At 37.6% G+C, this 18,403-nt stretch overlaps 1 protein-coding gene across 2 annotated transcripts in view; it reads right to left on the bottom strand.

Annotated features, from left to right (window-relative positions):
• tafa4b (TAFA chemokine like family member 4b) overlaps positions 1-15,710 on the bottom strand; it is a 42,166-nt gene extending 26,456 nt beyond the window's left edge. The window contains exon 1 of one of the 2 annotated variants that reach the window (XM_058792078.1): positions 15,595-15,710. The gene's annotated coding sequence lies outside the window, so the exon portion shown is untranslated. Of the gene's footprint in view, positions 1-15,285; positions 15,506-15,594 lie in introns of those variants that run through there. The other variant, XM_058792077.1, reaches the window with a different exon arrangement.
• Positions 15,711-18,403: the final 2,693 nt, after the last annotated feature.

Below are 18,403 nucleotides of genomic sequence, written 5' to 3'. Positions count from 1 at the left end.
GTCCTGCAGAATTTAGCTCCAACCCTGATACAAACTCAACTGCCTGATGCTGTCTAGTAACTCTGAAGACCTTGATTAGCTTGATGTTTGTAAATCTTTAATATGAATGAATATGAACATGAATATGAATTAATAAATTGTATACATATAAGTAGCATATTTTTGGTTTTTGTTGAATTGTAAAGAATTATTTTATTTTCATTATTAAGAGGTTTGCACAAGAGTTAACTGTAAACTGCAAACATTCAACTTTGCTAAAATTAAATGTCTTGGTTTGGTCTACACTGGAAGTGTTCCATTAACTCTATAAACTATAATTACTAAAACTGAAACTAAAATATATCAAAACTAAATAGAAATGTGTTCACAAAATAAAAACTAATCTAAAACTAACAAAACCATTGATGAAACTAACTAAAACTAAACTGAAATTATAGGAAATTTGAAAACGATATTAAAATAAAAACTAATTAAAAAATTCAAAACTATAATATCCTTGGTGTGTGTATATATATATATATATATATGATTTAAAATATATATATTTATAGTATATATAGTTTAAATCATACTCCTCACTGACTGTTGTCTCATTGGTAAATAAGTACACTAACTTCTTATTGAACATAATTTTTTTGGTAAAAAAAATGGTGAAATTAATGAATTAATGCTAAAAAATTTTTACTGAGGGCTGTTATAATTAGTGAAAAAATGAATGCTAATTTAATCCTAAAATTTTTATTTAAATCAAAATGATAACTGAGTGACTGTTGTAATTTGTTAAAAATGTATGTTAAATGAATCAAAATGAAAACCTAAATGATAACTGAGGGGCAGTTATCATTTAACTGATGGAAAAACCGATGTTAAAAAATCAAAGAAAAGAAATCTAATAAATAATAAATAAAATCTAATAATAATAAATCTAGCACAACTGAGAGACAGCTGTAATTTGTGTAATAATGTAATTTCCACAGAATATATATTAAAATGATTTCCCTCTTTGTTTGAATTATAATAAAATGTAACAATTAATATTTTATGATGGAATTTAATATTTTAAAACAGAAAGGTCTAGCACAAGGTTAAACAATAACACCCACACGATAAAAGCACTTGAACGTATCAAAAATGTATTAAAATGTATACAGAACTGTTATGTGACCTTCATATGTTAAAAGGAAAAATACATCTGCGAGTTTTAAATTAAAAGTAACCCCTGGCACCTAAAGTTCCATTTGTTCAAGAAACACTCACATATAGGCGAGAAAATAAAAACAAGAATATGATAACAGAACAGCACAGATGAAACCTGAGATTGAATGGAAAGAAGTAAAAAAGACCTGAGATGAGATGGAAGGTCCAAGGACAGAGAGAGAGAGAGGAATGAAAGTCCTGATGGAGCGGGGCATGAGGGAAACAGAGATGGGGTGAGCAAAAGAAGGGCAGCTTCAGAGAGGGATATCCACCCTCAGGGCCCGATGCAACCCCTGTTCTTCAAAGGCAACCCCGCACACGCACACAGGCGGTGGGGCCACAGAGATGGGACTGATATATTGTTTACTGTAGTTCACCTACCCCCAGGCTCGAAGTGATCTCACAACCACATCACACACTCACAGAGACCACCGATCTTGCAAGTTCAATCACATACACACACATTCATACTCTCTTTTTCTCTGCTTCTTTCATACGTATAGCCAGGCCAATACACAGTTCCACACGCGCACAGTGAACATGCCCATAAATAAAAGTTGCCACGGGCGAACATACTCAGGTAATATTCAAGCAGGTCAAATTCCTGCTTGACTCGTTTACCTTGATAGAAAAATTAATACCGAGTACCATAGGTACACAGATGACAACATGAAAAATGTACCATCATTAACATCTATATTGTTTGCCACCATTATAGAAAGTTAACGTCAAATATATGCACTTGAATTATTGTGCTTGTTTGAATTATTATGCAAGGCATATTCACATTTAAATATTTTATGATAATTAAGCACCCCTCCCAGACTGTAATATGACATATAGACAAACAGACGCATTACAATATAAAAATGGATAGAAATATGCTTAACTGTCATAAAAAATAAATCTGCAAAAATCTCAATTGGTTTCTATGTGTAAAATGTTTTATTGTTATCATTATTTTTGAAGTGACATCACTTGGACATGTTTTCTAGAGATTTCCCCATGGACCTGAATGAGTGATTGTGTACACTGAAGTGTCACTCTGTCCCCTTGTGGATACAATGAGAATTGCTTTGAATGGAGAAAAAAAAAAAAACTGAAATGTTTTAATACACATTTTCAAAAAAAGTACTAATATTTATTTTAAATGTTTTACTAAATAAATGAATTTTGATTTTTAGTGATTTATCGTTCAAACATAAAAACAGGATCGATTTGAATGTTGTGATGTATACAGTAGAGTGTATGAACGTTTCATATCCCACACTCAAGACACTTTCACTGGTGTTTTGATTATAGGAGTGGATGAGGAGCTCATAAAGTGTGCATTTGCCTTAGCACTTTAATAAAACGTGCACTCCTCATCCAACATTAGCATCTGTGTGTGTGTGTGACTGATGATTTGACATGGTGAGCCACCGAAAGCAGCACATTGTCCATTCTCTTTATACAGACAGACACATAACAGCATTACCAACAGCTTTGTATTCTGGCACATTCATTAGAGAAGCCCATACTGGAGTGCAAAAGGATACGCACAAAAGCTGACTACGCACCTTTACACACATACATAAAATCCTGTCAACAGTCTTGACATTATTAAATCATCCCGTTATTGTCACTCTGTTCTTCCTGCACAATTACCCTAAACTCATGCAAATGCACCCGTGTTTGCTCATAGACGAATGTGTGTGTGTGCTATTTATTAGTGTATTAACTTAAGGACTCTTCAGCAGAACAGACCATCATTACGTGGAGTGGGACGGTCTGCGTAGGAAAGTCTGTCTGGAGATTGCTTTGATTTGCATTTGGCTTAACCTTAATCACAAACACAAAGCCACGCGCACATGCAGACATGCACAACCGCGCTTCATTGACATGCACCGGCTCAAAGCCACCTCTGAATATGACAGAGAACTGTGCCCTGCATTTAATTCCGTCATCTCCTGCCTGGATCTCACAACTGAAGCATTAAATATAAACACACATGCAGGTGAGGAGACTCGCCGTGGCACACATCCCGAGGTGGAATGCTTGGCCCATTTTCCTGTCTAATATAAAGCACAGCCCTGACTGTACATTCCCTACTAGACAGAGTCATTTAAATTGACCAGTGATTTGTGAATTGAATTTCCGAGTCTCTCAAAAATGGGGTGCACCAAAATGAAATGGACTCCAAAATTACATGCCTGGCTGGCCGATGATAATAAAACCCTTTAAGGCTTCTTGATGCATCGGTCTTGCAATAACATGAAATACTAATTGAGGAAAGAACTATTGGTTTGTTTATAACTGCTTGTTTACCTGTTAGTAGTGTGACAACCAAATGGGAAGGAAAAAGTTGACATTAAGGTGAAATCAGGTATAAATTACTCTGTCTGGGATGTTAAACTGGCAGTTTAGATAGATTTTCTTATTTTAGAATTCTTATTTTCACTTAAAAGGCTTTAGCTAGGCAGCATATTTCATTTTATGCATATCAAAACTAGTCCATTTAATGAGTTGTCTTTAAAGGTGAAATGAAAATTGTCATAATTTCCACCCCTCAAGACATTCCAAACTAGTATGACTTTCTTTATTCTGATATTTTGAAGAATGTTGGTAACCAGTTTTGCTGACCACTGTATGGACAAAAAAAAAAGTCATATTGGTCTGGAATGGCATAGAATTTCCATTTTTGGATGAACTATCCTTTAAGGTCTTATGTCGCATGTCTCATTTTCTCAACATGACTCATTTTCTTAATCAGATTTTTTGGAAAGCGCTGAAAAACAATATGTTTAATGTTGCATCAGCTGTTCGATCAGCTGACCTTAATCTGAGGAAAACAAGGCTGTGAGGGATAGACAACAGTCTTTACATTGACACGCACTGTATGAAGGTCTAGATAATGTCATTTTCAAAACCCACAACTTTTAAAAATGTTTTATGTCTACTTAAGGTTTTTTGGAAAGATGTCGCATGAGCTGAACAATTAATGTTATAAAACAACAGTAGAAGAATCCATTGAACAGATTGTATTTCCATCCCTCACAGCCTTGTTTTCATTCCTGTCAAAAATGAAATATGGCACTATAACCTATACCCTGACAAAACGCGCAATCACATTAGTGACATTTCAGTGAAATTTTAATGGGTAAAAAGGGTCTATTGTCTATTGTAGCAATGTATGAAGCACAGCTCACACAGAAGCCACTTTCAATCCAAGCAGCTGTCTGATTCTCCATTCAACACAGAGAAATGCAAAGTCTGTGTGGGGAAATCTTTCACCTTAATGCAAAATTCCTGATCATGTGAAAATATAAGTATAAAGTATAACACACTGAACAAACTGTACATTCCAAATTATAACAGAATTGTATATGACATCTAGATGATGTGTGTTATTCCAGATTCTGTGACCGTTTACAAACACTTCCTTCAATTTCTATTACACAGACAAAATGGCCACACCTCAGATTCACAACATTGTATGAGCATACATGACTATCAGGATTCTCAAACAAGCAGCAAAGAGTTTTGAAAGTATTATAGAGCAGCGGTGTTTACATTTTTTGGGGGAAAATCAACCTAATAATGGCTTGCTATAACTTAAACACATTACAATACTCTGTCATCATTTACTTACCCTCATGTCATTCAAAATAACCTGATATGAATTTCTTTCTTTCTTTTTTACAAACTCAATGCAAGTACAAGGTAGCACATTGTAACTCAAGAGTGTCAGCAAAAAAAAAAAAAAAAATGTATGTGGCTGACTGAACATTTTCAAACTGCTTCAGTGATTTTTGGTGAAAAACAACATGATGCTTAAAGGGATAGTTCACCCAAAAATGAAAAATTGATGTTTATCTGCTTACCCCCAGGACATCCAAGATGTAGGTGACTTTGTTTCTTCAGTAGAACACAAACGAAGATTTTTAACTCAAACCGTTGCAGTCTGTCAGTCATATAATGGCAGTCAATGGGACCCACAGCTTTGAGAGACAAAAAAAAAAAAACATACACAGACAAAACCAAATTAAACCTTGCGGCTCGTGACTATATATTGAGGTCTTAAGACACGAAACAATCAGTCTGTGCAAGAAACTGAACTGACAGACTGCAACGGTTTGAGTTAAAAATCTTCGTTTGTGTTCTACTGAAGAAACAAAGTCACTTACATCTTGGATGCCCTGGGGGTAAGCAGATAAACATCAAATTTTCATTTTTGGGTGAACTATCCCTTTAAGCAACTTTGCAGTGAAATCTTGGCAGACACCATTGCTCTCCTGTGATCCATCCAGTGCTTCACACTCCAGTATAGCAGGTGGAAAAAATGCACTTTTTACATTAGTTTGCCAACTGTAACTAAAACACTAGAAAAAGTACTAGAATAATTTCTTCCATTTCTGCCACCTACTGGACAGGAGTATGACGTGCACATTGTTTTTAAAGCAAATATTTAATCAATTACATCCTTTTGTGTGGAGACGAATTAATGTCATACAGCTTCAGCTTCTACTTGTTACAGAATGTTCTATTCAGAGAATTATTCATTAGCATGATGTTTAGAAAATTATAAAATGGGTTGATTTGCATCACCAAATATATAATATAAATATATATATATAAAACATTTTAAAAACTGGGTGCTTTAAATGTTCAGAGAACATTACAAATTAGCAATTTCATAACTTATAGAGAACATTAGTGAAAGGTTATTAGAACATACTTTTGTCAGCTGGGTACCTGTGGTTCAGGCAACTTTCTTGTGCCCTGTCACTGTCTCACTTATTTTTGCTCTCTCTCTCTTTCACTAACACACACATACACATACAAGCCATTTGCAACAACAGACTTGATCCTAAATACACCATTTCATGCTCTGGAGCTCAAACAGAGCAGAAAAATGAATCCCTGCAAAACAACTCTATCTCTCTGACGAGAGGCCCCACCGAAAATGAGCCCAAATGGTGTGAGGGCCAACAGAAGTTCTTAAAAGCATCTCGGATTTCTGGAAAAATGCACAATATTGAAATGCGGTGGGAGGCCGAGGCCTCCGGTGCATTTATCTGGCTTTTCATTGAAACATTTCCAGCCTGCTGCATTCCCACGTCTCCAGGCAATATCGGTGCGTGCGTTTCTGTGCACAAGCATCTGCAGGGAAGCTCGCAGTAAAGCTCCGACAGCCAATCCGAACGGACACAGGGAGTTTCTGCACCGCTGGTGCTGCCGTATCAGTGTGTTTGCAGATGAGTACATCAGCTCTCGCTTAGCCGATATTACTGGAGATAAGCAGGCAATTTTCCCCACCCTGCACTATACAGCATCTCATTTCAATATGTATTTACAAGCTTGTGTGTGCGCGCGCCTGTGATTATTTTAGAGCCTATTGGAACAGTGAGAGATTTTCTCACTAAGTTTAATCTACAAGACGACATAAGGCTATATAAACACATCTACATTTTCACAAAAGCACACACGCACACATACCCATGCATGCTGCCCATTCAGATTTTAAATGCAGTTTCCAAAAATTTGATAATTAAGTTGCATGATTACTGTAGGCTGAAAGTCAGTCCAATTGAATTGCACCTTCTGCAAATCATTTGCTTTAAATTGGAGATTCATCTAGCCACCCTCATGTTGCAAAATGATTTGTGACCCTGGAGCACAAAACCAGTCATAAGAAGCACGGGTATATTTGTAGCAATAACCAACAATACATTGCATGGGTCAAAATTATCAATTTTTCTTTTGTGCCAAAAATCATTATTATATTAAGTAAAGATCATGTTCCATGAAGATATTTTGTAAATTTCCTACAGTAAATATATCAAAACATAATTTTTGATTAGTGATATGCATGGCTAAGAACTTAATTTGGACAACTTTAAAGGCCATTTTCTCAATATTTAGATTTTTTTGCACAGATTCTAGATTTTCAAATACTTGTATCTCGGCCAAATATTGTCCTATCCTAACAAACCATAGGCTACATCAATGGAAAGCTTATTTATTCAGTTTTCAGATGATGTATAGATCTCAGTTTGCTGTATAGAGCTGCTCTGTTCCACGTGCTCTATTCTAAAGGTAAGTATCATTTAGTTAATTTTATTAGTATTATGTGTGTGATAAGAGTGTGTGTGTGTCTCATACATACATACATACATATATTTCATTACATTAAAATGTAAGTTCAGAATTTGAATTCTGAGTGCTAAATGAAGCTGTTTCATGGCTAGATTATTTAGTTATACTTTTATTTAAATAAATAATAATTTGTTACGTGTTTTTTTGTTTGTTTGGGGGTTTTTTTGGCCATGTATTTCAAAAAAGTACATGACTGCTGATTTGTTATATATTGAAAAACATGAATACAACTTGAATGCCTCAAGGTCTGTACTTTGGTGATAAATGCAAGAGATGTTAGAACAGACAAGATTTTACCTTTGTATTTTTACTAAAAACGTATTTGTAAGAAGGTATGCTTCAGATATGAAAAAAAAAACTATGTATCTATGTAAATCTTTGCTGTCAGCTGTAACACAGCCCTGAGCTTACTACAGTTTTTGTATCAAGCCCAAGGGTAATACGATGACAAGGGTACGGAGTTAAAGTTACAGAAGAATTGATCTTCATTGCACTTAAGTCCCATCCACAGCCTGTTGCTCAGACTGGAGTCACAGTCTCCTAGATCCAATGACTCCACCGGACCGTTTTTTCCCCCTCTCTTCCATTTCCTCACAGACCCAGCAAAAAGAAATATCTGTTACCAGAGTCTTTCCTTCCAGGGTCTTTACGTGTGTGTGTGTGTGTGTGTGTGCACACTTGCCTTATAACTTAAAAAAGCACCTGTGTGTCTTCCTTATACGATTTCAACACATCACATTTAAGCCCTCTGAATTAGATGTGGAGTTAGAGTTAAGCTGAAGTTTGAGCTCGCCGCTCATTTGCTGAGGTTCTGCTTCTCACGGCATCGTCTTGAGACAGCACAGATGCTGTTAACTGTCCAATTAGCTTTGCTCTGATGTACAAGCTCCATGAAGTTCACCATGATGACCTCATTTGAACACAATGAGATGCTTCACTGCATCATCTACTAGCTGTGTCTATTGTATTCAGCTTATATGTTCATTTTTAAACAAAACTCTCCCTGTTGTTTGGATTGTATGACTGCTAGTACATTTTTGGTTACGTTTGGTGACAAAATGACTCGAAAATATCATCAGAAATTAACCAAGCCATTCTGGAGAGCTCCTCAAAGATTCATTTCTAAAAGTACTTTATAAGAGTATTTTATAAGAGCTGCACTATAAAAATTAATATAATTACTAAATATAAAAGAATGAATTATGAACAATAGAATGAAGTCATCAATTGGATTTCAGTGTGTGTGTGTGTGTGTGTGTGTGTTAAATGCTAACTGTAGACAGGTTCCTGTGTGCTTTATGAAGGTATACTGTAACTATAGCACTTACAGGCTAATAAACTTTCTGCCCCAAAGCAGTACAATCTGCTACATTCTCTCAAATGTATTACACACACAAGCAAAAACACACACATGCACATATGTCAGGTTTTTTTTTTCTTTTTTTTACAATCACACCATTTACCTCCTGACAACAATGTGCACCAACATCTCTCAGCCATCCGTGCGACTCTAAAAAGCCTGACCATCAGTTCAGTCCACAAAAATTATTTAATTAATTTAAAAAAAAAATCATCCTTGAAAAGTTTTCGTACACAGCGTCTAAAATTTTGTAAATTGGATCCAAAATCTGACTTCATGAAAAAAAGAAAAATATTGTTTTTCTCCTCGAATTCTTCTAAAATGAACATAAAATGTTTTTTTAAAAAGATATTTTAGGAGAAACAACTGAAACAAAGTTAATGCTTGAATGAATCAGACCTGGAAGCCAAGCGACACTGGGAATCACAATAGCCAAATGTCAATACAGGACGAAGACTTGACTGGGGAAAAGACCCCAACCAAAAATCTGTAGCAACACAAAACCATTCATAGATCTGTGGATCAGTCCACCGAGAGCATACCTCAAACATTAGCCAATTCTGATCTAAATCCAGTCTCATACAGCCAATGAGAAGACCTCATGAAGGAAAGAATTGCCACAAAGTGTGCAGCAAATTATGATTATCTGCTTTTGTCCTCTTTCTTATTATTGTCCCTGTATTTTGTGACCCTGCCACTATGTCCTGTTTGGATGTGGATTTAGACAATCAATGAGAGTGGTCCGCCGCTGTCGGAGCCAGGGTCTTTCTCCTTGTCCCCATCCCTGCAAAGGCGTGCTGAGGCCGGCCACTGTCCCGATTATCTCACACCCCTCTATCACTAATGACCAGACTCCTGCAGGCTGCCGCGTAATTATAATAATGAATAAACGTGCCGGGCATGCAAAGAGAGCGGCCGAAAGGAGAAACGGGAAACAGAGACGGGAATAGAAAAAAGGAGAGAAAGAGCGAGTGAGTGTGATCAATTGTTAATTTTACAAAGTCACTGAGATGTGTCAGCGGTGTCAATAAGTGAATTAATTTGTCTGTGGGGCTCTGGAGTGTAACACCGTATTGCCATGTTCCCTCAGGAGCACGGCCGTCTAACCTCTCGCACTTATTCTCCCTTTCACACACACTGGCTTTTATACACATTAAAACACACACACTTTCAAATCGAACGCCCAAGTTACTCAGCACAGTGAAAAAATCTTTGGATTTACATATGCTCATACACAGACCAGCATAAAAACCCAAACCCTAGTGGCTAGTGGCGTCTTTATCATTTTGCTGCTGGCACCAATGTATGAACACAACAAGACAATCGAGGCTGGGTGTTACAGTGATTTTATCATGTTTAAGAGGGGGTTTAAGCAGTCTGCTTCACTTCTAGTCTAAGAACGTCCCTAAGCTGCAGTAAAATCACTGTAACGCATGGCCTTGAGTGGCTTATGGCTTTAATAATCAGGCTTAATGTCTTAAACACCTTACACTGCGCAGAGATGCACTCACTTCAACGCAGTGAACAAACCAATGCACGTGAGTTCTAGTTAATCACACAGACAATAATGCTAGCCATCATTCAGAACAACCATAGCCGTTACAAACATGCACTATGTTCCTATATCTATGTCCCGCAAGTCTCTTCATAAAAGTGCTTGACACCCCTGAATATGTATTTAAACACATTTTATTACAGCTTGAGTGTTCCACAGTCTGTACTCAGTCTGGATTTTCACCTTCTTTTTTTTTTTGCGTGCGTAGAAGAAACTCACCACCTCTTGAGCTTTCAAATCTCACAATACATTTGAAAGCTCATATGAGTCACCGAAAAGACAAAACAGGTTTATCGATAGAGATTGTTGTGAGTTGACTGAGAATCTCTACAACTGAAAAGCAACATTTCTGTTCCATTTGCTTGAGCCACAAAAGCACTTAAAGCTGGCCACAAAACTGATGCACATTTAATAGGCTTATTCTTTTCGTTCAGAATTGTAACCTGAATACTGAAGGTATTGCTTCACCTTATGCCAAAGCAACCCAATCCACTAAAAGGAGTAACCTATGGTTTGGGGCTATAATGTTCTGTGAAGTTATTGTGTGTGTTGTGTATGTGCGTGCGTGTCTTTTACAAGACAATAGTGCAGGCTTCTGTTCTGGTGTGGTAACACCTCAACATATTTTAATTTAAATCTGACAGCTCTCACTGACACTGCTCAGATCAGACAGAATTCGACGTATCCCATGCTAAAGCCGAAGAGCTTTTTCCTTTAGCCTGTTATTTAAAGCAAATCCCATTGAAATGGGTGTCATCCATTCTAAAAGGAATAAACCAATCCAAGCCGCCACTCAGTGCAAAAAGCAGGAGGCTCTGACGCTATTTAATACCATCAGAGCAGACGGTAAAAATTGTAAAAATAATGGATAGGAATATGAGCCAGTACATTACAAAAAAGAGCAGAACCTTGATACAGTGAAGGTATCAGATGGTACTTTGATATCTGATACCATGTTATTAAATAATTACCATATTCAAATCATGCATGTGGTACTACAAGGTATTTCAAATGGCTCTACTGTGAAACATATCCAAAAACTACTGTACCATGGTGCTTTTTGGCAGCTTTTTGTAATTATGTATGTTAATTATTTCAATATTCTTCTTATTAGTACAGTATTTCTTGGTATATACAATGACTTTCGAAAAAACGTTCAAATGTTCAGGTGATAGATAATTATTTTGCATATTGCACAGATACTCAACTAACAAAAATAAATAAATAAATGAATAAAATTCATGAAAGTGATAGGTTAAAATTATTTTACATTTTTTATTTATTATAAAACTTTATATCATTTTATTAGTAGTTTCTTCTGAGAAGAAAAATTCACAATGAACAAAACAATCAGCTAAACAACAACATGAACGTCACACAATATTACATTAATATTAATAATGAAGGTGATTTTCTATGCAAGATGTTGCAAGTTGCATTTGAATGAAACAAGAGAAAGAAAGGAGTGCCGGTTTCAGTTACCCAGGTGAGCGGCCCAATATAGAGTATTGATATTTACAACAGCAAATATTTGGAAAGATCGAGCCGCTGAAATCAGGTATACCTGACAGCGAAGTAATTAAATTGAAATCCTAAGACTGGTGTGCTACAAGCAAACTTGCTTTAGCATTTTATACGGTTGATGTATTTTTGTCTTAAACTTTTTTTGTTGACTAATATGCCCTCTCAGGCCTTCCTTGTTTTGAAGGTTTCAGGGCCAAGCGGCATGAAGTGACTGCATGAGAGAGGGGAAAATACGAAGAGCCTCCCGAGGCCTGACTCCCTCCAGTGTCTCCGTTTTTCACTGTCAGCACTTGCGGAGCTCAGTATTGAGACCTGCGTCCGGCAGAGCATTGAGGTTTGTGAGGGAAAGAAGAATGAGTGAACTGGGGGAGAAAATGGCCATCAGGGACAATCTCATTTACAGATGAGAGACTCCCCCATCACTGCCTTCTGTTCCTCGTGAATCTCTCACTCTGTCTCTCCCCCCATCATTAATTTCTTTCTCATCCCTTTCGATTTATATCACTCCCTCCTTCTCTTTAATAACCCTCCCACCATCTCTCTTTTTTTGAAGCTCTCTCGCTCTGCCTCTCTCTCCCTGGTCCTTGTCCGTTCTAAGAGCATCCATCCATCACAGCAGCACAGAGAGGACCGGCTAATGCCAGCTCAGAGCTCAGAGAGCAGATCTGACCAGCTGAGCTGCTCACAATCCGTGCCTTATCTATCAGAGTTCCCCCCGAGCATCCCTCATTCCCCCTCTCTATCCCAACACATCCCTCCCTCCCTTGTATATGAACATGACTTGTCCTCCCACGCACCTACTGAGTAAAGGAGAGAATAAAAATATTTAAAATAATATTTTTTATTAAAAAATATAATAAAAAAATTACTGCAGTTGTATATGGGTATATAAGTAAATTAAAAATAAAAACAATCATTATTATTGTTATCAGAAATATTGACTTTTGAAAAAAGGTGACTTTTCAGGATATTACCCCATGTCCCCACTTTTCAAAACGCATATAAATCACACAGAATGGAGTGAATTGAAAATCTGAAATAGCACAAAGTTTCCTGTAAGGGGTAGGGTTAGGTGTAGGGTTGGTGTAGGGCAATAGCACATACAGTTTGTACAGTATAAAAACCATTACGCCAATGGGATGTCCCCACTTTTCACAAAAACAAACATGTGCGTGTGTGTGTGTGTGTTTGCCTTATACTGTATTTCTAAGTGTTATTATGAAATTATGATTTATTATTTATTTTCAAATTTTAGGATTATAATATTAATATTGTCAATATGAAAACCTAGCCTAAACTTCATGGTGGCAAGTCTATTTTAAATAAATAAATAAATAAATAAATGTCCTCAAACAAAATTAGCCTATATGTAATGAACCAAATGATCCCATATAATTTTCCTTAATTCAGTGCAGGAAGTCATGTTGTCATGTGACAAGACAACCATAAAACACAAGAAAAGAAAAGAAAAGAAAAGAAAAGAAAAGAAAAGAAAAGAAAAGAAAAGATGCAGGTGAATTAACACTGAAACACAGAACTGACATCAAAAGAATGAAAACCAATCGACTGCAGGCAGCCGCCCAGATGTGCTCTTGCACAATGCACATGCTCTCTCTCTCTCTCTCTCTCACACACATCTCTCTCAAAGACTGTGATTCAAGGCCCAAATGAAAGGGATGACTGTGCGTGTGATAGAGTTGAAAAAATACAAGTGTAGCTCTTCTTACGCACAGGTTTCATTGAGCAATCTCCGCTGGGCTCAGCTGGGCTGCTTGGCTCTTAATGTGAGTGTCGATGACAATTAAGTCGCTTTACATTCTCACCCAACCTCGGCTCAACTACTGACAAGACTGTCTCTGCGGCGCGCAGCGGAGGACGCGAAACAAAGAGGAAATAATTACTCGCTCTCAATACTTATCGGACAGAACAAATGGCAGGGAAGGGGGAAAGGGGTGGAGATGACGATGAAGAGCAATTACTACATGATGTGAGGAGGCTGGTGCGCTGTCAGTACATCGCGCTTCAGCAGCGCAGCTCTATTGCCTCTCCATTGAGAGAGCATTCACAGCGCCGTTAAAAGCGCCAGATCAGCGAATCTCTCGCAGTGACCGTTTCGTTAGGCGCTAAGCAGCTCAGAAACCCCTACTGATCGTTTATTTAGTCTCTTTACGCACTAAAGTGTTTCATCCAGTGTGCGAATATAATGGCTTTAAGGGGAGGTGACAACTTAAGAATTTATACATAAACTCTGCTAAATTATTAATTCGGGTAAAATTAAGTTTTCGGATGCAATCTGTCGAGGTTCGTTGCGCTGCGCAAATTGTGAGCGCCACTAGTACGGTTAACTAAAAGGCAACAATTAGACTTTTTACAAGTTTATTTGTGGTATGTAAATCAAAACCAAACATGCATAATGGCTTATGCTCGGAAATGGTTACCTTCTCTGACGAACACGACTTTGGTTATGACTGTCTGACTTGCGATCTATGAACATTCATCTATGTTATCTATATTCTAATTTATTATGTACTTAGTTACTTTTACGGCTGATTCTTTATGAAGAAGAGCTTACGGGAGGTTTAAGGTCCCAAAGATGCTGCACAAATGCTGAAAACTGAATATTTCCAGTATGTCCAGGGGCTTGTTTTCTCAAATAGTGCGAAAATACCGCCAAAATGAAAACTGAACGTCATCTTGTCCATGCGCTAAAAGTTATTAAACATTTCAGAACAATAAATGTCAGCGCGCGTTGTGTGGATCAATATAAAAGGTCCCTGTCGCCCTAGGGTTGTTGTGCTCCTTAGCAAGCAAACCTAACAGCGTTGCAATGAATGTTGTGTATTTATAAATCATTTGGTTTGAGGTCTATGCATTGCAAACATGCAACATGCAATATGTGATCCTGCCACTGGAAGAAGAGGATGATGAGGAGGACGAAGAAAGAGTGGGAGGCGCTCACTTAGTACACAGTCACTCGAACAATATGTTAAGAATATTTATGTATTTATTAAAAAACAATTGCATGGTTTCTAGTTGAAATAAATGTTATTAAAAACAAATTATAATATTTTTGCAATTAGTTACTTATGTTTATCAAAGTAGGCCCACACAAAGTTATGCCTTTGATGCCTGTCATGTAAATATAAGCTTGTCACGTGGCATGCGCAGACTGCAGAGCATCGCTTTAAATGCGCTTTTCATCAAGACTTTTTAACAATCGTTTTAGTGTACAATAGCATTGCAATGATCAAAATGCATTCACAAAATTCATCAAACGTTCCATTTGCGCAGATATACCGCAAAAATCAATTAAACGAGATTAAGTTAAGGACTTAATTTAGGAGCGAGCGTCTTTACGCGCTACAGATAACGATGCATTCGGGAACGCATGCTACTTACGTGCGACTAATGCTCTACTTAGCTCTTCTGGAAGCCCAACCAATATCAGTTTGCAGCCAACAACTAATCAATGCCGCTGTTTAAACTGAAGAGCGAACCAAAAGCAATTTACCTCCTTTTATGAAAGCGAGGGCATTCTCCTTGCTTCAAAACGTGGCAGGAGTCCTGAAGACAGATGTTTGTTTTAAATGAGCTTACTTTCTACTCACTCCAGCTCAATAGTCAATAGCCTGTCCGTCACACGGAGAGCAGAACAGACTTCACAAACCGAATGTGCCCATTATTTTACGAATCTCTTCGCCGCACATCACCGACGAGATGAATGAAAGAGGACGGAAAAGAAAAAGCGAAAAGCACCGTCAGCGTTTGAATCTCAGGAAAGAAGTGCGTAAATCCATATGGGGGTTAGTAGACTAATGACCTTATAATGTTCCAGACATGCTTGTTAGGTTATTAACAGCTGTCTTCCTGCGGAACCGCTGGGACTGTGAGTGATGGGGAAGTCTGCGATGATAACTGCGCCTCGCACACTCCTCCCGAGCTGCGATCGATTTGACAAGAGAATTGCGAACTTGCCTTGCTTATTCCGCGCACGTGCGTCGGCTGCACCCCCGCCCCGCGCGCGATCGTTCAAGTGGCCACGCTAACTGATGTCATAGCTTACAAGTGTTGAAGTGAGCGGCTGTACTATAACGACAAGCCTGGCAAAAAGTGAACGAAAAGGTTTCTATTTTTTTACACCTCCAACCCGCCTGCCTCGAAGCGCAGTCGGGTTTCTACCGTGCGCTCAAACAGGTTAATCCTTTGGAGATCGATTTTGTCTGTTTCGTTCAGTCTCATAGCCGGGGACTCTTTAGATTTCTATCATGTGGCAAATGATGTTATCAATAGCCAGTCGCAGCCCGACACCCCCTCAAGGTTGAGCTTGGCAGCTGAAATGAAATCTCCATTGTGAATTGCAAGGGGTTCCATCACAAACACCAGTTCTGGATGCCCGATACACCAAAAGGTCATGTGTAGTTTAGAGGTGTAACATCTGGTACTCCTGAAAGGGTGTATTTTCTCATCATCGCGCTATGTCTGAATTAAGGAAGGATAAAAAGGCCTTGGTTAAGCCACCTATACGCTTTCCATCCTTTGATATGCGTCTCCAATCCCGGCCGTCTCGCCTAGGAAATTGGAATCTTTGTCTCCTTCAGGTATAAAAAAAGAAGAGATGAAAGGGTATTTGGTACAAGAGGAAATATAACCCATTTGAATCCTCATTTTAAAAGTACTGCCATTCCACTCAATATTCCATGCTATTTGTTTTCACCATTGAACATCCTCTTTGGCCTGGACATTTACCTAATAAAATATTAACCACAAACAACCTTGTGCTTTCTAGATGTGTGCTACTTGTTTTCATGGACCTCATGCAAAATTGCTGGCCAATTGCACTTTTGCAAGAATGCATGGAGTCAAATCACATGTTGTGGCGCCATGTGCAGAATATTTAGATGCGGATCACAAGGCTGGTGTATATGAAGTGAGAAGCACACGTCTTTGTTGTTGAGCTGGCCATCCAGTTATCACTGTACGGCCCATCCTGAGGGTCCTATGGCCCACATTACTGTAGATCCATATACTATTTGTTCAAAAGTATATCAGTAAGTATAACCTAATCTGTATCAACAAACTAGTGCATGTGGTAAATATGTAACAAGGATCGGTTGATAACTTGCACTCTTAAAAGTAAATGAGGTTTTTGCAGTGATGCCATAAGAACAATTTCGGATTCCCCAAAGAACCATTTTTTCTTAACGTAAAGAACATTTTATAATCTAAAGAATCTTTTTACATTATAGAACCTTTTGTGCTATAATAGTGTTATAGGTTATTTAAGGAACCATAGATGGCAGTAAAGTGTGTGTGCACTTTATTGCATTATATTCTGTATTTTACTTCTCTATGAGGAAAGGGTGAATAAAATGTGGCTTAATCTATGAAGCAAAAATTCAGCAACTACAACTGGATACAATAGAGTTTGTTTCAGGACCACGGACAGCACATCCTTGCTTTCAGGACTGGACTAACTTTCTTCAATCAAGCAAGTTGGCGACTTCAGGCTAGTTCAGACTACAGCCCCAAGAATGAGTGTTTTGCGTATGGTTTACAGCATTTAATGTACAACTGGCATATGAGAGAATACAAGTCGTAATAATGCTGATAGAGTAGAATTGGAGGAAAGGGAACAAATGTCTTTTATCAGAGAGCTTGTGTTATAGGATCCCCGCTGAGACTTCTTCCTTCTGAGATTGTTCTCTCGGAGGACTGAGCATTATGGAAATGTCTGATCATAACTTGAGGAATATTTCTTCCAACACAATCAATATTTCCACATTTATCCTCTGAAAGAGAACGTTTTCTTGCTTTGTGGGACGCCTGTAGATGTGGGTATGTAAGATGAGCCGTTGGTAATTGATTTATTTCTGTTCAGTGGTGAGATTTTTTTTTTCTTCGTGAGATTAATTAGATTAAGCCACGTTGATACACACAGGATAATGGATATTATGCATAAAGACAATGGAAATGGGTGATGGATGATGACAAACAAATCTAATCTGGGTTCCAAAGCAGGCAAGAATGGGAGAATCATAACTGAACAGTGCCGAAAGATCATTGCGTGGCACTCTGACGAAAGTCAGTGTGAAAATTCATTTCCTGAAATACTGACACCCAGGGAAGACGGATAAAAGAGACTGTGTGTCACATAGAGCAAAAAAAACAGCAGGGCCAGACAGGAAAGTTGGGCCCACAAACAGCCAGACAGATTTTTGCCAATAAATATTCCATTTATATTAAAATCATGCACATCGTGTTTTTTTTTGGACACATTTTGTCTCTCTCATGAACAAATGTGTAAACAGTGGCTTTACCAATGAAAAGCTGACACCAGCTTTTACTTGATGTGAAATTTTATAACATTTTAGTGAAAAAGTACATTCCAGTAATTTGTATTTTAAAATAAAAGCCATTTGCCATCTGTTTCCATTTTTCATTTTATTGCACATAATATTTTATTTAAAAAACAATGTTACACATTCATAATAAAATTATGAACTCTTCTCAAAACCAAGCAGCTCCTTTTTTGCTACTGTAGCTAATACGTTTTGTCAGGTTTGTCAGGTTAGCACGGGTTTGTACATTAGCTAAGCAACTTTATACTGAAAACTAGATATTTTTCTCTT

Source organism: Onychostoma macrolepis, chromosome 11 (genome assembly GCF_012432095.1).
Source record: "Onychostoma macrolepis isolate SWU-2019 chromosome 11, ASM1243209v1, whole genome shotgun sequence".
Lineage (NCBI taxonomy): Eukaryota > Metazoa > Chordata > Actinopteri > Cypriniformes > Cyprinidae > Onychostoma > Onychostoma macrolepis.
Note: the sequence above shows the minus strand (reverse complement) of the source record. Positions and strands in the feature narration are given on the sequence as shown.